This window comes from Fukomys damarensis, unplaced genomic scaffold (assembly GCF_012274545.1).
Source record: "Fukomys damarensis isolate Sample0158 unplaced genomic scaffold, DMR_v1.0_HiC HiC_scaffold_23, whole genome shotgun sequence".
Taxonomy (NCBI): Eukaryota; Metazoa; Chordata; class Mammalia; order Rodentia; family Bathyergidae; genus Fukomys; species Fukomys damarensis.
In genome coordinates this window covers 22,907-44,082 of record NW_022900935.1, presented here as the reverse complement: position 1 = coordinate 44,082, position 21,176 = coordinate 22,907, and positions in this window count along the sequence as shown.

Here is a 21,176-nt window from a genome sequence, read left to right as displayed (position 1 = left end):
GCAGCGTTGGGTCAGGCTTTTGTTGTGCTTTTCTTCCTTGTTCTCTTTGCTTTTCATTTCAAGATGTTCATGGCAGGATCCGCTGCTGTACCCCATGGAGCTTGGAACACAGGCTCCACACACAAGGCCTCTACCCAGGCCCGACTTAGCTCCTGCACATTTAAAAACAACCTTGCCTATTTGGAAACATGATTCACAGAGTTCCATATCATTCATTTCTTCTTGAAAGTGGCATTTTACAAAACCCAAGAAAATGTATGGAGGAGTAGCCAGGATAAAGAGGAATTGTAAAGCCACATCATTAAAGAAAAGCTTGAAAGAATGGGGCTGCATATTCTGGGATAGTGAAGGGTGACCTGAAGAATATCATCTTCAAATATCTCAAGAGCTGTCGCAGAAAAGGGAAATGGAGAGGAAGATGCATGGTGCGCTTGGAGGCACCACAAGGCAGGGGTGCTAATCTATCAGATTGATAGTCTCTACAAAGTATGCTAAAAGTCCCCTTTTATTACTTACCTTAATTTTAAAAGAGAATTAAGATGAAAGGAATGGGTGATGGATATAATACGAATTTGAAAAATCAGTTCTCACTCAGAACTGGCTTAGAAGGCGAGCGACTCCTGCACTCACACTCGCACTCCCACCCCGATTTTATCTGGAGTCAAGAGATACACAGTGGGCTGCTGTTGACACTGGTTCCTATGTGGGGCATTTCTGAATAAGAATTTAAAAGTTTACTCGTGTGCATACGAAGAATCACCACCACCGAGCTAGCTACAAGCTGCATTCAGATTCAGATTTGCTCCAATACATGAGGTTTGCAGTCAGTTGAGGCACATGTTCCAAACAGAAGACAACTCAGGTGATTCCAGTGAAAACAAGACCCAGCCTTTCCTCATTTGCCATGTAGCTGTACTCCTCAAACCTCCGGTGCAAGTTCAGTCATACAAAGAATTCCACAATTACATCTTTGTACACAGGTTCTTGACCTACGTGAACATCTGGGTGGTGTGGGGCATGGAAAAGCATCTTCCCTGTGAGTTGCTGGATATCCAGCCTTTCTTCCCATCTCCCATACACCTGCATCCTCCAGTCTCTGTAGGAAGTGAGCATCCTCCCTGACGCTTCCAGATATCTCCGAAAGGGTACAGGAATCCCCCAAGAGAGCCTCTGCAGCAGGAGACAGACATGGTGTCGGGACAGGGATGAAAATGTGTCCACCTTATGCACTGCCAGGAAGTGCTGAAGCTCTCCACATTTCTCAGCCCACTTCGAGCCCACAGCAGTTCTGTGGGACAAGTTCTCTTCTAACTGGTCGTGTCCACAAAGAGTTGTGAAGGCTCTGAGAGGCAAAATCACTGGCCAAGTTCACACAGCTCATGGCAGAAAGGGGGTTCAACCTGAATGGCTTGGTCGCATGGCCCAAGCTTGGGATCCTTCAGAGTCCCTCCTCCCAGTGTGAAGTCTACGTTCAAATGTCCCGGAGTCACCCAGCTCCCCTTTAGGAAGCCATGTGCTTGCTGCCTCAGGGACTCTGCCACCACGAGATGAAGAATGTGAGAAATGATTAAAAAGGAAGCTCAGTTATGGTGTGGTATTTTTTATTGTCTGGCAGTGAACATAAACCGGCCAGGAGAAGACCCTGGGAAAGAACATTCTAAGCGTATTTATTTCTCTTAGGAGTATATCGTCAACATGTACCCATTTTTCTATGAATGAATCTAATTTCTCATTGTTTATGGCTGAGTAATATTCCATTTTAGAGAAAAACCACATCTTCTTTATCCAGTTTCCAACTGATGGTCAAATGGGCTGTTTCCAAGTTTTAGCTATTACAAACTGTGCCGCTATAAACATGGGTGTGCATACATCACTGTGGTATGATTCTTTTAATTCTTTTGGAAAGATACCCAGCAGATAGATGGCTGGGTCAAATGGAACCTCTAGTTCCAGTTCTCTGAGGTATCTCCATATTGATTTCCATAGTGGTTCCGCCAGTCTGCACTCCCACCAACAATGGAGAAGGGTTCCTTTCTCCCCACAACCTTGCCACAATACCAAATAGTTTCTCTGGTGTGAAAAACTATAATAGCACATAAGATCCTAATGAGATAATTGACAATGTGAAATATGAAGAAAAGGGCTAAAGGTGTAGGGGAAGTGGGAAGGGTAGGGGAAATGTAATAAGGGAAAATAAAAAAATGTGAGAAAATGAAAAAACAGAAATAAAATGTTTGTAAATGGGGAGGGGAGGAGGGGGTGAAGGGAGGGCAGGGACAAGGGGAAAAAATGAGGACCAAGACCTGTCATGTAAAGGTACAGGATCCTAGTGATGAATGTAACTGTACTGTATACCTAAAATGTACCAATAAACTCAATTAAAAAAACACAGCGTGGTACACACAAGGTAGCAATGGTAACAAGAGAGACTTAATAAAAAAGAATGCTCTAAGCAAAGTTGGCAGGTACAAAAGTCCTGTGGCTGCTGAGGGCTTTGCCCAATGGACCGAAGAGAAGATGCAGAGCTGCAGTCCAGTGAGAGAGAGAGAGAGAGAGAGAGAGAGAGAGAGAGAGAGAGAGAGAAGAGAGAACCAGGAGGGGTTTTGGAGCTGCAGCATTGGCCGCCAAATCATCCGGTGTCTTCCTGACTGGGGTGCCACTTTGCACTTCATTCTCACCCTCACTTTCTGTGTTGTAAATTCTGCTGTAGGACTCCAAGCACACATCTCACGTCCACAGATCTTGCATCTTGGGCTGGAGGAGAAGCAGGAGGGCAGACGGAGTGACAGCAATGGGAGGGGCAGGGAGAGGACGTGATAAGGAGGAAAGATGGGAGATGGGAAATCCGGGTATGGCGGCTGTAATCCCTGCTAAGCAGAAGGCTGAGGCAGGAAGAGCCCAACCTGAGAAACTCTGCAAGATCCTGTCCTCCCCAAAATAAAAAGGGCTGGGAGCATAGCTCAGTGGGAGAGAGCCCTTGGGTTTGATTTCTGGTACCATAAAACAGCAGAGGAGAAGGAGAAAGAGAAGAGGAGGAGGAGACTAGGAAGAATGAGGTCAGGGAAAAGGGGAACCGTGGATGATGGCTGTGGGAATCAGGGTGGCTTTCTTCTAAGCACAAAGAATGGCATCCTTCCAAGAAGTCGTTCAGACTCAGGTGTCTTCCTCTGGCCACAGGAAGCTTAACTGAACGTGAAGAGCAGGGCTTTCCCAAGAGGTCACTGAGCATCTCTACCATTTCTTGCACATGATACCACCAAGACGTCTTTGTCCACCCTGAATGCACATCTGGCAGCCTGGCACCAAAGCACACCTTGCAAAGGCATCAGGAGGACATTTAACAAATCCTCTTGACAATCATAGATGAGGCCCTGCACATACAAGGGAAGGACAAAGCTTGGACACCAGCCTCCAGCTGAGAGATGGGAAGACTGCTTGAGAAGAGGCAGCTCTTGTCTCCAAAGCCTGCTAGGCTGGGACCAGTAGCTGAGCAGCTTAGGGAACACCTGCCCCAAGCCTTCAGCCCTAACATCCTTCCCTTTATGTCTACCTCGGATGAGAAATTAAATGATATGTTAGTATCTTAGCACTTTTAAAATTCTTAGTTGGTACCAGCTCCTCTTCCTGGGAACATTAAAAGTCCAGAAGATGACTGTGATGGTTAACCTTGATCACCATCTTGGTTGGATTAAGACATGCTGTGGGGTGATTCAATTTATCAAAGGACCAACCCTTTGATAAGGTCATGGTGAAAGAGTTGTTAGGCGGTGGGACTGGCTGGAGGGAATAGGTCACTGGGGGTGTGACTTTGATAGTATATCTCTTTGAAAAGTGTATCTCCTAGTTCTTGGGCTCTTTCTGTGCTTCCTGGATGTCACAAGGTGAGCAGTTGTCTTCCGATATGATGTTTCTGCCTTGGAGCCAATTGGTCATGGGCTAAGACCTTTGAAACTGTAAACCAAAATAAACTTTTCTCCTTTAAATTGTGCATGCCAGATAGTTTTTTCCAGCAGAGGAAAGGTGACTGATACAATGATGCACTATTTGCAACATAACAGATAAACACAACTAGACCCCAATATAGCAAGAACTCCCTCCATGGCAAGCCACAGGAAGACTATACAGAGCCATCAGAAATGGGACGCATCTGTTTAATGTGCAAAACTAACACAAGATGTTCTGTTCTGACACCTCAAACCCATAGTAGGAGAAGCCTGAGTTTTAAAAAATAATTTACTGATAGCTCATTTTAAGAAAAAAGTTTGGATAATACTGATGAGGCAACAGCAAAACTGTGAAGGCCTCTCTTGGATGCCTACAATTCATCTTTAAAAGCCTTGGCCGGTGGTGAGGACAATTGGGGCCATTAAGAAAGCCACCCAACCCTCACAGTGCATACACAGAGCTGCACACGTCTTCCCACTTGGGAGCAGAGTGGATTCTCCTCCAGTTACGACTCGACCTCCTCCATCTGTGCTTCCGGGGTGCCCTTGTGCACTGGGGATCATTATGACCCCTCCCGGTAGGAAATCTGATCCTTACCATTGTGTTCCACCCAGAGTAAGTGTGCCACCAATGCCTCCCACCGTGCAGCTGTGTGAGGTACGCAGTGATCGGAGCAGACAGCCCATGTGAGGCTCCCCCATGCTGAACATGTGAGCCTGAAAAGTAACTTGCCCTTTCTATGCCTAAAATTTTCACCTGTACAACAGGAATTAAAATACTACCTACCTCAAAGAGTTATAAGAATCAAATGGGTGCTCACACCCATTAAAATGGCTACTATCAAAAACATCCGGAAAATAACAAGTGTTGGTAGGGGTGTGGAGAAATTAGACCCTTTGTGTACTGTCAGTAGGAATGTTCAATGATGGCTCCACTATGAAAAATTGATGACAGTTCCTCAACAGGAAATAGAATTGCGGCGTGATTTACTAATTCTACTTCTGGGTAAATACCTGAAAGAATAGAAAATAGGGTCCAAAGACATATGAGCACAGCACCATTCCGGCAATAGCTGGTGTGTAGAAGTCACGCAGTGTCCACTGAAGAATGAAAGGGTGAGCAAAATTTGATCTATGCACACAACGGAACGCTGTTCACCTTTAAAAGAAGGAAATTCCAGCACCTGCTACAGCATGAAAGAATCTCAAAGACGTGCCAAGCGAAATTAGTGAGACACACAAAAAGGGTAAATACGGTGTGCTCCACAGGCCTGAGGTTCCATAAAGACGGAAAGCAGAAGGCTGCTGCTGGCGGGTGGGCGCACAGCAGAATGGGAAGGAAGAGTGTGATGGACACAGAGTTTCAGGTTTACAAAATGAAAAGAGTCACGGAGATGGATGTGAGTGTTTGTTGTACCAGTTTATGAATGTATTTAATGCCCCAAAACGTATACTTCAGATGGTCAAGATGGTACATTTTTGTTATGTGTATTTTAACATAATATAAAAACTCAGCAAAGGAAAAGAAAGTTAAATGTGTCAACATATGTGCCACATGCAGAATGGCTCCTGGTTACATCATTACCATCACCCCTATCGATGCCTGCATCCTCACCTTCCCCCCAAGAGACAGCACGGCATTAATGTAGTAAGCACATGATCAGTCATCCGGTTTTTATACACACGATGGTCTCATCACTTGCCTATCCCACTAAACTTCATGTCCCTGAACACTGAAATGCGTTTCAGAACTATGCACTCAAGACTTGGCACTGAGTTTGATAGACATTGGTTACTTACTGCTGTGGTTTCTATAAATACTAAGCAATTCCCAAGGGATCATTGTGATCACTGCTCCACAGCATGGTGCTATGGGAGATTTAAGAGGCAGGGCCTACAATGAGATCCTTAGGCCACCTGGGATGTGCCCGGGAAAGGGACAGTGGGGCCTCAGGTTCTCGCTCTCTTTCTCTGACTTCCTGTTTGGCAAGAGAAGCTCTTCCCCACACATAGGCCTCTCACACGATATGATGTAGACAAGACACAGAGGCTCTGCGAGAACTGAGCTGACCAGCATCAACCCTCGAACATCCGAAGTGTAAACTAAATAAACTAGTACACTTACTAAGTCCTTGGCTGACATTGGAAGGAAGGGACGGAAGGAAGAAAAGAAGGGAAGGGAGACATGCATAAATAAACCTCTCTTGAGATTCTGGGCAGTTGCCTTTTAATATAATGACATTGCAGGGTTTGATATAATGACATCAAACAGGTTTACTGTATCACCCTCATCTCCCTTTCATAAAACATTTAGCATTCTATGGACACTTACCTTTTACTAGAATAGGAAGGGTGGTGAGAAGCCAAGCAGAAGCTAAAGCCACCAATGCGTGTGCAATTGCTCTGTCAGAGAGACTACACCGGATGCTATTTTTATCCTTAGGTGCATTTGGGCACAGGAGGCTTTTGCCAAATCACATCAAATTTCAGGTCAACAAATGAACATTAAAAACAGGAATACCTTGGCATACCTTAGCCTTTTTAAAAGCAGTGAGGTAGGCTGCAACTCCCATTACTTCCAGCAGAGCTAGAGGTTGAGCATGCCATTTAAATTTGGAAACAAAGATATTTATCAGATAAAAGCCTGTTAGAGACAAAACAGCATAAACTTCTCATATTACAAATGAGGCTACAGGTCTGGAAAGAAGAAATTGAACTAATAGCTTGAGGATCATTGTGGATAAAATTGAAATTCAAAGACAGGATTCCCAAGCCTTGGTCTAAAGCTATTCCTTTCCCTCCTCCTGACTTAAGAGTTGAAGGTCATTGCCAGAAGGTGCTTCATAAGCCTGCTCATAAGCAATGACAAATAGAGCTTGTGCCTCATTTGTCCAGGATTGAAGGCAGATATTTGCACTTGCACACCAATGATCAAGGATTTGAACTTCAATGTGAAGTTGTTTTGGAAACTAATATGGTAGAACCACAGCCTATTTACCTGCAGAAAGATGACTGCAGACCCTATCAAATAGAAGGGACACTAACTGTTCACCACCACTGGGGCATCAGGTCGTTTTCCTTCCTTGCAATGCTATCTGATCCTTACCAGTCTGTCTTGCTTTCTGCAAATCTCTCTGTCCTAGCAAGTTGGGTGTGAATGCTTGTTTATGAATGGCATTCCATTTTTTAGTATAATACTGTGCACAAAAACACAGGTATCCTAAGGGAGCCACCTGGTGAGCTCTCACGCAGTGAACATACCCAAAGAGTCAGCTAGGACCTGGATCCTCATCACAACCTACAGACAACCCCGGCCGCACAGCCTTCTGGTCACTAACAGTGTACTGCTGCAGTGCTGCATTCTATGATGATACCACAGCTTCTATTCACTCATTTCTCTGCTGATAGATATTTTGGTTATTTCTAGTCTGGACTAAGATGAGTAGTGCTGGTACTGAATGTTGTACATTTTTTCTTACTACTGCGGGATTCACATGTGCTAGGCAAGTGCTCTGCCACTGAGCTGCACCCCAGACCATGGCTGTACTTTGCTCTGCATCATGTACTGGTATTTGCATATGTGTATTTTGGGAATCCCATGTATGCATTTGGGACGTGGGTTATCCATACATGCATGTTTGACATGTGTGGACACTGTCAGAGAGTTGTAGCAATTTACACCATGATTGGCAGTGTGTGATTCTCAGCATTCTCAATATTAAACATCATCTGTCATTTTTAGTTTAGCCCTTTTGGTGCAGGTATAGTTGTATAGTTTTATGGATTTTTGTTAGGTTTCCCTTGCCTCAAAGATGACTGCTACATAAAACAGTAATCTCCTTCCCATAATGCTCTGTGCCTTAAGATGGCTGCCACATGGAATAGCAGCCTCCATGTTAAATATGGCTTCTCCTACCAAGGGATAGCCTTCCTCCCATCATGCTTCTCTTCCCACCAAAAGAGTAACCTGATACTTTCTACCTCAGAGTAACCAGTGATGTCACAAGCCCCTCCTAATGATGTCACAGGCTCCTCCAATCTCTTAATGCTACCTCACTCGACTCCACCCCAGATAAGGTTAACCCCCCTCCACTCCTATAAAAGAAGCTCCCTGTTCCTCCATGCTGCTTTTCCTTTGTTAGGAGACAGCCCAGCAGATCCTCCCCATAATAAAGGCTTATTGTAGTCCTGGTCTGGTCCTGGTTTTTTGGCTCTTTTACCTAACAGATTTAATTTGCATTTTCCTATTTCCTAATGAAGCTGAATATTGCCTGTGGTTTTCTTGGTTATTTTCTGACCACAGTATTTTTCTTCTCATTGAGTTTGTTGGTATTTTTTAAGTATACAGTACAGATACATTTATTATTGGGATCTTGTACCTTTACATGACAGATCTTGATTCTCATTTTTCCTCATACCCCGGCCTCTCTTTACCACCCCCCCACATTTACATAGACCTTGTTTCCATTTTTTCCTTTTCTCAAATCTTTCTTTTCCCTTATTTCCTTTGACCATAGTATTTAGATGGTGAAGTGAATGCTAACAACCTTTCCATTTATTTCTTTTAAGATGCCTGCTTTTCTGTTATTGAGGGTAAGGGTCTTTACATTTTTTGGAAATGAGTCCTTAGTTGGATATATGCATTGCAAATATTTTTTCATTCAGAGGTGTCCTTTTCACTCCCTTAGTGGAATGTGCGGGAACAGAAGCTCTGGGTTTTACTGTAGGCCGATTTACAATTCCTTTTTCCTTTCTGGTGGGAGTATTTTGTATCTGTTGGAAGCACACACTCAGATCATGAAGTTGCTCTCCTGTATTTTCATTTTGCTTTTGTTTCTGTTTGGTTTTGTTCACATTTTCTTTCACAATTAGGTCTACAATCCACTTGTCATCTTTTTTATAGGCACACCCCACTGATCCAGCAATATTTACTGGGGTGGGGGGCTTTTACCACTACACTGTCTTAATTACCTATTGCTGTTTTCAATAGGCCTTGGTATCAGGTAATGTAAATTCTTTACCTATTTTTTTCTATTTCTAGGTTGCCTTGAAAAGTCTTACCCCTTTCCATTTTCACACAGATTTGAGAATCAGCTTGAAATTTTCTACCCTTGAAGGTGACAGCCTACCTGACTCCATTTGTATTCCTGACTCCGTTTGTATGAAGTCAAGCGATGGCTTCTCCCCCACCCCTTGGGAGTCCCCTAAGTTGATGCTTAACAGACCTCCATCCTTAGTGAGTCTGCAACTATATGTTATCTTTGTAACCTTCTGGTAGAGGGTCTGCAACTGTTATCTTTACTGCCTTGTAAACAGAAGACTCCCTTGCACCTGTGTGATAATTCATTTTAATTAAACTGTGTGAAACTGCCCCTGAGGCCCCACTGACTTAACAAAGTTCTGCTCCCTCTCTCCCTGAGCCCTTCCCAAATAGAAGACCTCTTAAAAGAACCCTGCAAACTGCCTTTCTTTTGAGAACTTTTCCCCCATGAACCATTCTCGATCACAGGCTTATGACAGTAATAAATGACTCAATTTAATTCAAAGTGTGGTGCATCTCTGTAACTCCAACTTTCCTGGCCCTATAACACGAAGACATCAGGGGTTTAATTGGAATTGTGTTAAATCTATAGATCAGTTTAGGGGAATGGTATTTTCACAATGTTGTGTTTTCTGATTGACAAATATGAATTGATGTATTTATCTGTCTTTTAAAATTTCTTCCAATCATGTTTCACAGTTTTCAGAAGAACTTATATATATATGCCCAAATATGTAGGCTTTTATGCTGCTATAAATACATTTTAATTAAAAATTTACTTTTTGTTTATTGCTGCTAGCATATAATTTTTGTTGTCCTATATCCAGTAAACTTGCCAAGTTTATGTATTTGTTCTAAATTTGTATATAGTTTCTTTGCTTTAGGATTTTCTAACACTTTCACCTGTAAATGTTAAGTGGTATTTTTTCCCCAGTCATTATGACTTTCATCTCTCTTTTTTTTCAGCTTTAATTGAGTTTATTGGTACATTTTAGGGACACAGTACAGTTACATTCATTGTTGGGATCTTGTACCTCTACATGACAAGTCTTGATTCTCATTTTTTCCCCTTACCTCTGCCCTCCCTTCACATCTCTTTTTTTTTTTTTTTTTTTTTTTGCCTCATTGCATTGTTGAAGTTTCACAGAAAATAATAATATGGGAGATCTTGTTTTATTCAAGGTCTTGAAGGAAAATGTTTCAGTATTTCACCGTGAAGTCTCATATTTCCTGTGGGCTTTTTGTTGATCTTTATTGCATTAACAGAGTGCTCGCCTGTTTTTCAGCACCGTGTCCTTTTCAAGCAGGACACTGACCATGCTGCTCCCTCCTCGGAGATTTTCCTGGTGCCCACAAGGCTCTCTAGATTCTCCCCTATAAGATTTGTGCTTCTCGCTCTCTACCCTCCAATCACAATTGCCCCCAGGTTCTTGAGCAAGTCCTACTCCCCGCCCCAAAATTCCCACGTATTTTCCTCACTCACTCCATAAAGACCTCACAGCGCTCTCTTCACGCAGCCCTCTCCTTGTTGAACTTTCTCACCATGTGCACCTCTGCTTGGGGGTAACCTGCCCAGGGACAGCCTTTGTGGATCACCACCCTTTCTGCACAGCTAGGCTCAGTCCTTACAGAATCACTTGCCTTTCCTTTATAGTTTTCATTTCCTCCAGACTCACAACTACTGCAATCCTTTTAGGAACAAATCTCTTTTCTCCCCTATTGGAACCCCCAGCTCCAGCACAGTATCCAGCTCCTGGCAAGGTAGAAATTTATGCGTTTTTCCTGAATGAATGAACTTAACTCATTTTAGTCTCTCTTGGTCTCAGTTCCCACAACCATAAAATCAGCTTTGTTTTTTTGTTTTTTGTTTTGTTTTTTTGTTTGTTTGTTTGTTTTTGCATGATATGTTACAGTTCTGACTAGAGAAAAGAATTGGTGCAAAAGAGATGAGGCAACTTTTGACAAAAATAAGTCATTCTTCTCTACTTCTCTGGTCTCATTGGCTCTGTTGAATTTGAAAATTTAAAAGCCCATTGGGATACTTTTGTGGCTGTGACCATTTCTATGTTTTAAAAACAATTTTTATTGCTATTTTTGGGTGTATAATGATTACATTCATCTTGGGGAGTTTGTATGTGTACATAACACATCTTAACTCCTTCTACAAACCCTTCCTCTCTCTCCCTCTTTCTCTTTCCCCACCCCTTCCCATTTATAACAGATCTTTCTCCCTGACTCCTATTATCTGTCTTTTATTTTGCTCTTTGATTTATTTACACTGTGGGTTTTGCTCCTTGAAGCTGATGGCAGTGAACTCCACCATCAGAGACCCAGTGCCCCAGACGAGAGCCTGACGGCACACTTGGGTCCCCTGTTCCGGAACAGAATTCATATTACCTGCCCAGCCCTGGAGTTCTCTGTTCAGAAACAAAATCCAGGAAGAGTTCTCTTGAACAGTGAAAGGAGGTCCTTTGATGGATGCAATCTCAGATGACTGCAGATGAATTGGAAGATAAATGTTTGCATCACAAAAAGAATCATTTGTAAGATAAAATTGTTCTCAGTTTTGAATTTATCCAGTGTGCTTATTGAAGAGATTGACATAGAATTATGACTCTATTTTTTAAACATCAGTTCAATTTCTCTATGAAGCAAGATACGTTAACATGCTCTAGCCCTTCCCCTACCCTCACAATTCCTCTTGGTCATGTATGCCCTGTGTATAGCTCATGTTTCCTGTAGCTACCTCCACTCCCATTGTAAGACTTAAAAGTCTCACTTGTACTCCACGGAGCGCAAACAGCCCAAAAGGCCTTTGCAATGTTGGGCCTTAAGGCCCAATGAGGCTCCGTGAGTGCTATCAAGGAACGAGAAACCCAGGAAGGAACACACCAGGCTAGATGGTAAAAGACCTTTATTAGCCTGTCCAGACGGCACTCTCAGAACCAAGTGGCTGGCTCAGAGAGGCGCCTAGCTCAGGGGCTGAGGTCCTCTTATAGGGAGTAAAAGAGGGGGTTAACATTTTTGGGCTCACAGACAGGGGACAAAGGTCTGCTGACTTGAGCTGGTGGTCAGCAGTCACATGCTCAACAGTCACATATTGATAAGTGACAGGTACCACCCATAGGATGTCTCAAAGGTCACCAAGACACTCCGGATGAGCAAACAGTTTGTCAATTAACTTGGGGCTCTATGTCTGGAGTCTCTAATTTACAAGTAGATTCAGATTCCCGACTTCAAACAATACAAGAGTGATACACATTCTTAGGCCAGGGCTGGAACAAAGGTCGGGGCTGTGGCTACAATGGGAGGGGTTCAGGACACTGTCTCCTAGGCCCTTTGCCATTTAGCAAGGGCTTGTAATTTAGGTCCCACACCATGTTGCCTTGACTCAGACCCAGGCTGATGGAACAGACTTTTTCTGTCATATTTCTTATCCCTGGCAGAGAAAAAAGAGCACATGACATCCATAGATTGGCTTTGACACAGCCCTAGTGACTTCTCTTCACATTATCTTAGCCAATGAAGCCTTGGAACCAAGCCTACAGCTACTGGAGCAGAGCAGCTCTGAAGGAAGAGAATTGGAATGAATATCTGGTCGACCAGTTATGTACTAAGCCACACTCTGCTTTCAGCTGTGAAAACTGATGAGAGTGGGGATGATTGAAAATTCCAAGTCCAAACTCAAAAAGAAAAATAAATAAGAACTATTCTCATTTTACCTTGGAAAGCCATGTGGGATCACACTCAGACAGTTGTGAATTCATGCAGAAGTCCAGAGCAGATGAGCTGATTTTTTTCCTCTGGTACAATCAGAACCAGCCCTCTGGTGGCCATCCTGTCCACAACCAATCAAGAGCCAGTGTCAGTAAAGGAATTGCTCACTAATCCCTCAAACTCTGCCTGCCCTCTTCCCCAGGAGCTCACAGCCCCTCCTGCAGGCTTCCCTTTTACCTTCTTAGACAATTTGCCCCTGCTAGAAATCAGAATTGTGGAATCTGCTAGCCTTTCATTCCCAGTGACATTACCTCAAGGCAGGCTGATTTGGCAATAGCAGCCAGGTGTCAGGGGTAAGCTTTCAGCAAGAGGTACTCTTCTGAGCCACCACTTTCAGGAAATCGCACCCTCCTCCCATGACTCACTACTTGAGAGAAATTTTCAGGCACTAAGAAGTGATAACAGCAGAAGAGAGCAACACAGGAGATTTTTGCAACTTCCAACTCCAGTCTGTATAAGTGGGAATGGAAGAGGTGACTTGGGAAGCTTTCTATAGACCAATTTGGGTAAGAAAAAAATAAATATGTCTAAATACAGAAACCTTTATGGGCTTTTCTGCCGTGTGCAGTGAAGTGCTGTGTTATGCCCTGAAACGGCTCCAAAAAACATGGCCCAGGCATTGAGATACTGAGGTACCTCCAGTCTACCAGGGAACAAGTATTTTCCATAAAATGTGTCAAGTGAGGTTATTCTAAAATCAGTCAAGAAGATTACACATCCAGCCTGGGACCGTTTGGGAGATGGAGCTGACTGGGGGTGAGCTGGGTGACCCGAAGTTAGTTGACGGGATGTGGGAGTGGGAGAGGTGATGGGGAAAAGGCATCAAAGTACAGGGGAAGCACGGAGTGGAGAAAATGAGGTACAGGGCCAGCTGTCCTCCTACGGCTGGGATTAGAACTCACACACAGGGCAGAGGAGCCAGGAAGCACTATGCTAACCACACTTGCTAAGAGAAACGGTGCGGTGCCTACTTAACACTGATGAAAGTTACCCCACCGCGCCAGTGCAAACCCTTGCCAGCACCTTCTCTCAATCCAGTTTAAGCATGACTGGAGCAGGGAACAGCTGACCTCTAAGAAACCACACATAAAAAGAGGGTTGCCCCACATTAAACACTTACGAGCCAATCTACCTTCCTGAGATGCCTAGCTGTAGCAGGATTGGATACACCGCTAACAAATAAAACGCGATACCTCTCTGGCTTCCCATCTCTCGGGCCGCCTACTGTCAACACCTCGTCCGTGACACAGTGAATGAATGTCCGTAGGTTTCCCCGCAGTGTATGCAGCTGCAGCCAGGTCTCACCGGCTTGCAATCAGCACACTGTCAGGAACCTCACGAGCCACTCATTAGATATAATGGTTATCATAAATTAGAGTATATAAACTCGCAATTCAATTGGATTTTTAAAAGTAGCAAGTTCTCAATGTGCATCATTCCCTAATTATTCCCTACCGTTTATTGCCTTTGTTCTTTGTTTCTGTGCAGTGGATACTCTGACTTCATAACTCCACGTGCACCATTTGTCACCCTGATAGCATTCTGATACCATGGAACTTGGCAAATCCTTCACAGAAGGCCCCTGCCCCACTTTCCCCATCAGGAGCTGGTTGCTAAACATTTACCTTGCTCTAAATATGTGTGTTAGCTGCTCTTCCCTGCCTTGCTTCTCCACCCCACCATACTTCACACACATGTACACACACATGCACACACACATGCACACACACACCATCTCTCCACCTGCCTGTACACCTAGTTTGCTGTCCTACTCTTCCAACATCAGGATGCACAATTCAAACCCTTTGTAACTGGGTTTCCGTTTTGGTGAGCATTCTGTTCCTGTAAAAAAAATGCCTGCGATAATCAAGTTATAAAGTGAAAAAACTATTTTGGCTCCTAGTTTTGAAGTTTTGGTCCATGATCAGCTGACCCTGTTGCTTTTCTCTTTTAGACAAGATCTCACTATGTAGTTTAGGCTGGCCTTGAACTCACTATGTAGCATAGGCTGTCCTGGAACTTATAGTGATCCTCCTGCCTCAGCCTCCTGAGTGCTAGGATCACAGGCGTGCACCACTGCTTGGCTGACCCTGGCATTTAGACCCTTGGCAAAGGCTGAACAAGTGCAGTCAGAGAAAACCATTCATCTCATGGCTGGGAAGTAAAAGAAAAAGAGACTGAGGTCTCATGATTCCTCAGCAATGCCCATTGGTTCATCCCTGTTTTGAAGCAACAGCATCACCCATTTTAAAGACTATCTCAAAAAATAAACAATCATAATGCAGAAAAAATGAGCATGAAATTCTGATTAAAAAGTAGGATTGGTTTCATAAATGAGATTTGCCTGGCATATAACAAAAATCAAGATTAAACAAATCACAGCCATCATAAATGATCATTTCATAGAATGCATATTTATGCTTTGAAGGAATGATCTGTCTCAGAGGGCACAGGCCAGCAAAACATATATGTGCAAGGTGGAGGCAGTCAGCAGCTCCACAATATTCCCTGGGTGGATAATCAACAACTCCAGTTCCAAAGAAACTCCCCTGAGTCGAAGCATTGGGCACTGATTGTCCCAATGAGATGCATTCCACGCCAGTTACGCAGTTCCAGAGGGATGAGTACCATCCAGGGTGGACCCAGACAAACCTGGAGGAGGATTGTCCTGTGACCTAGGGCATCCAGCAGCTCTCTGATGTGAAAACAAAACATTGGTCCCAAGCCACCAGCCTGGGCCACAGAGCTAACATTCCAAGAAGGAAATTTGACACCTGAAATGCGGGTAATGCCCCCAGCCATGTGACCCTTCCAGGAAAGGGTGCCCTGTTTCCTTCAATGGCACTGTTAAGGTACTTCTGCATAAGCTGAGCATTTACAGCCAAGTTATATAAAATTATTATTTGCCAGATGCAGTGGCACATGCCTGCAATCCTAGCTACTTAAGGCACTCAGATCACAAGTTTAAAGCCAGTCTGTGCAACCTCATCTCATAAAAAATAAAATTGTATTCTACCAGAGGTGAATCCAAGATTGCGAAGTAAGTAAAACATGGGGTTTGGGGATTTTTAAAGAAAAACAATTCAAAATTACAAGTTAAGAATTAGATCAGAGGTATTGTTTAGGATGAAAAAATAAATCGTGGCAATTGAGTAATTTTTAAAAGTTGGCTGGGGCTCAGGGGTAGAGCTCTTCCTAGCATATGTAGAACTCTGTATTCTATTGCAAGCATGAAAGAAAAAAAAAGAAGGAAGGAAGGAGGAAGGAAGAAAGAGAAAAAAAGACAGAGAGGGAAAGGAAGAGGTAGAGATGGAAAAGGAAAAGAGGCAGAGACCTAAAAGTTGACAAACAACATAAATATCACAAAATGCTAGACATGTGGGGAAATAATGCAATAACATTATCACCAGTCACCGTCCTAACATACCTCCGTGATTCCTTTTCATCTACATATTTGAATTACATTTTGGGAGCATATTTGTAATATTTTTTGTGAAGAGAATGCAAAAGCAATCTTTCCTGAAGAATAGTTGATCGAAATGTTTTTGGTGGATCTAAAAGCTGGGTATGGAGTCACAAGCCTGTAATTCTAGCAGTCTGGGAGGCTGAGGCAAGAACGTCACAAGATGAAGCCCAGCTGGAGCAGCTTATCAATTTAGCAAGAACTTATCTCAAAAACTAAAAAGTAAAAAGGGGTTGGGGATGTAGCTCAATGTGAAAGCCCTGGATTCAGTCCCCAGTACCACACACAGACACACGCCAAAGAAAGACTAAATTCTCGGTAGTCTTTCAATTAAAAAGCTGATGCTATTTCCCCTCCCCTCATATCTTGTATTTTCCCTGTCCAGATATAACAGCTCCTGCTTCCACCACACAGCTTCCTCTGTGAACCTGATTGTTTTGCTGGGACAGAGCCCTGGCTACCGCCCCTGAAGAGGCCACCAGAGAAGGAGCAGCAGGACACCGCCTCAGGCCACCTGTGCTCCCTGCTGGTGGCCAACACCAACCCTGAGCAAGGAGATGACTCTGTACCTTCCAGCCATCTCAGTGCCCCAGCTAGTCTCTCCTGCAACAGAATAATCATGGGCCAGACCAGAGAACTGGGTCCGCACAGCTGTTTTTGAAGTCAGCAGACCTTCCGGATTCAGTATGTAGCAGTATTTCCTTATGAAACTATTCCAGCATAAAGTGAAAAAAATTTCACAGTAAATATTCATTAACATACCCACCTCTTGGTGTCTATAAATTTTATTGTAGTTGCTTTCTCGCATATCTAATCTCTGGCCACCCATCTCATTGCTCTGAGCATTTCAAAGTTGCAGACCTCACTACGCTTTATTCCAAACAGTTCATGGTACATATTGTTAACTTGAGTTGATATTTTTCTTTTGAGATGAAATGGACATAAAATTAAATACATAGAGCATATCGTCCTTTGGGCTCCCTTGTGTAACCTAAATCATACCAAGACCTGCAGCATTCTACCCAACAGGGGACTCCCGCATGGCCTGCTCTGTTGATGCCTGTCCCCCATCCCTGCTCTTCATTTAGTCTTCCTGTAGATTAGCTTCACCTGTTAGAACTTCATAAATGCTACAACATACACAACATTCTCTTTTACATCTGGCTTTTTTCACTCAACATGTCCACTGTGTTGCCTGAGTCAAGATCATGTTTCTTTTTATTCCTGACCACCTACACTGTGTATAAACACAGCACAACTTACTTATATATGTTCTCTTGATGATGAGCAACAGGGCTGTCTCCAGTCTGTGGCTATGTTGTCTAAAGCAGCTACAGATGTTCTTACACACATCCTTTCTGCCCACATCTATTCTGATTCCTGGAAGTGGTTACCTAAGAGGGGACTTGCTGGGCCAAAGAGTAGGTGATGCCTTATAAGGAATGCCCAGGGCTTTTTCCAAGGTGAAGCTTGTTTTTCCTTAGCAACAGTTTAAGAAAGTTCCTTTTGGCTTCCTGTCTCCTCATTGGCACAGACATATTGGGAACACTACTACAGTTTCTCACCCGACTGATGTTTCCCGCTAAGGAGATGCCATGGATGACCCCAGCTCTTCGATCTGGCTGGACATCCTTGCCAAGTGCCATGGTGGATGGCCTGGCCCTGCCAGGCATCTTCCAAGGAAAAGGGTCAAGGTGGCCATGGCATCTGGGGCCACAGTGTTGGCTTCTCAGTGGGGAGTATTTCCTTCCAAGTCTTCTCCTTGGAAACAAAAAGGAGTGTGAATATTTGAGGTGGCAGTCAGCTTTCCATCGCTACGGCAAGTGACTGAAAATAATAAAAGTGTAGAGAGAAGGTTTGCTTTGGCTTTCAGTTCAAAGGATCCAGTCCATAAGCATGTGAACTAATTGCTTTTAGGCCTCTGGTAGGGGTAGGAAGCAGATCACGGTGGGAACCCAGGGTGGAGCAAAAATACTCACCTTGTGGCCAGGAAGCAAAGGGAGTGAGAAGGAGACCAGGGTCCCATAGCCCCTTCAAGGTCACAGCCCTAATGACCAAAGGATCGCTTTCTTGAAGGTTCTGCCATCGTCCAATAGCACCGCACTGGGGACTAACCCTTTCACATATGGGCCTTTGGGGGAGTCAAGATCTGAGCTACAACATTTGATTATGGGCGTTGGGTGGTTTAGAACTTTATTTCTATTAATACCTCCCTCCTTCCCCTCATCTCTGCTTTCTCAGAATGTGAGCTCCTCTGAAAACAGAATCTTTAAATAGAATCTGCGATGCTTTATCTCAGCACATAAAACAGGGCCCAGAAATGAGTGAGACTGAAAGAACAAATAAATAAAAGGATGGATAAATAGGAATATGAATATGGATGGCCTGTCCCATCTCAATCCTTTAGAACCCAATCCTCAAGAATCTCCTTCTAGTTGGCCTAGGTAAACTGATGTCTTGGGCCACTTCCTGGTCACCATCATGTCCCTCTAGCATCCCAATTACTGTAACTTGGCTTTAGGTGACACTAGTTTCTCTGACAACCACCTTAGATGTGAGAAGCTCTCTAGGGCAGACACTTTGTCTAGTTCAGCTGTGTGGCCCCATGGTGTCCAGAAAGTTGCAGTGTACACACTAGGAGATCAGTAATGTCAGCTTACTCTCTACTTCCACATACAGCAGGGGACCCCCCACCCAGGCCACAGAGGTAGGCTGAGTTCATTAGACTGTCTACAAAGTGTTTCCACAAGTGTATTTTTTGAGGGTGAGGAACTTAATCCATTCTCAGAGAGATGAGTGACCTCAACTGCAATGCAAATCACCAAGGCAGATTTTGACAAAAGCTACTTTTGTTCTTCTCTATTAATAGTGGGTTTTGGAAAGTGACCTGCACAGCAAGCCCATTTCCAGGGCTTGCTACTCACACATCTGGACAGCTCTTCCTAGCCTCCCTAGGAATGAAGATAGACCTTGCTGTTGAGTCCTAGCCAGTGGAAGGCAGGGGGAAGTGACCCTCACCTTTCCAGACTTGAGCCCTGAAACCTCATGGATGATCCTCCCTCATCACTTTCCAGAGCAGAGAGGTCCAAGGAGGTCTGGAGAGTTCACCCTATCTCAAGAGGGGAGCACCAAGAGATGCCTGGGTTTCTGATCACAACTTGCAAAGGGGATTACTGAGCACCTATTGGACTGCGATGAGCAAGAAGCAAATCTTACCCCATCACAACACTCAGACCATGCTGTTGTGTTTTACAGCAGCTGATATGATTGGCTCTGACTGATAAAGCACAAGTAGTGCTTTCTACTGAAATGTGAGTGATTTGACAAAAACTAACCATTTGGGGTCTTCTCCACATGCTTGTGACTGTAACAACACAATCTGAATGACACTGATACAGAAGTCTCTGCTGGGGAAGATTCTGTCTGTTGAGCCCTAGGTACACTACTAGGTAGAAATCCCATCACGGAAGAAGGCAGGGACTCCACCACAATGGAAGAACACGTCTGCTCCTCCATGGGACTGGGGCAGGCATCTCCTCCTGGATTCCTAAGCCTGGTCAAGCCAATGCTTTCAGGGTTGAGGAAGGAAACAAGGGCCAGGAACCATATGGCTTCAGGGGCAGGTGCTATTTCCCCAACACAGCCTCCCGAATCCTGATGGGGATTAAGCCCAATGACTAGCACGTGCTGTCCAGATGTGAGGACCCCAGGATCTGGTTCCCTCTTCCACTAGAGGGATACTGGCTCTTCATCACTGCCCTCAGAATTGGCTTATTTTACAAAGCTGAGATCTCCAGCCTTCTGCAAACCAGCTATCTTCCACTCTACCCCTTTTCTGATTAAATTAGCTCACATTGCTTTTTGTTATTTGGATCCAAGAATCATGACTGGTGTGCAGCCCAATCATGTCAACTGAATCTTTACACTCAAAGCAAGTGAGAGTAAAGAATTCATCCCAATGCTATCCGGGTCTTTAACTCAAACACCTCTGCCTATAAAAACCTTACTCAAGACAATTTTTTTCCTGCCGTGTGATACACCTTCCACCAACTAATATCAATTTGTAATATTTTTTTTACAGTATTGAGTATTTAACCCAGGTCTTCTTACTGAGCTATATCCCGTTTTTTTTTTAATTTGTTTTGAGACAGTCTCATTTAGTCACTAAGTTTCCTGGGCTGGTTTGTAACTCACCATACTCCTGCCTCAGCCTCCCAGAGTACTAGGATTACAGATGTGCACCACCATGACCAGATCATTTTTCTTATTTTAAAAGCAACATTTTTCCCACTGCAGCAAGTCAGGGAATGTGAAAATTACAATGAAAAATGTAATTACTCTTAATCACATCAAACAAGAAATCATTTATTATATACCTTACAAGACTTGTTCTTAGTGCAATTTATAAAAATATACAAATGTGTAGATTTAGGGTCTTAAAATTTTATGTCACAATCCAACTTCAACATTATTTATCTAGCAATGATAGGACAACAATGGTACAGAGCAACTACACTTCTCCTGTAGTAATGACAGGGGTATAAGTAGCGGGATGACCATCTTTGAAAACAGTTTGGTAGTTTCTATTTTCCCCAGGAATTCTCCTCCTAACTACAAATTCCAAGACAAACTAAAGCTCATACACCCACAAATACTTGTGCACAAATATTTATAGCAACATTGTTCTTAACAGCCAAACAGTGAAAACCACTCCAATATCTAATGATTGATACATGACTAAAAATGTGGTCTACCAACATAAAGGAGCCTCATTTAGCAATTAAAAAGAATAAAGCATGGATGAATCCTGAAGATGTTTTGCTGAGTGAAGGAAGCCAGTGATAAATGGCCATGCAGTATAGAATTGCACTTATATGAAATTTCCAGAAGAGGAAACTCAATAGAGAGAAAAAGTGGATTCCTGATTGCCTGGTTTGCTCATGATAGGAGA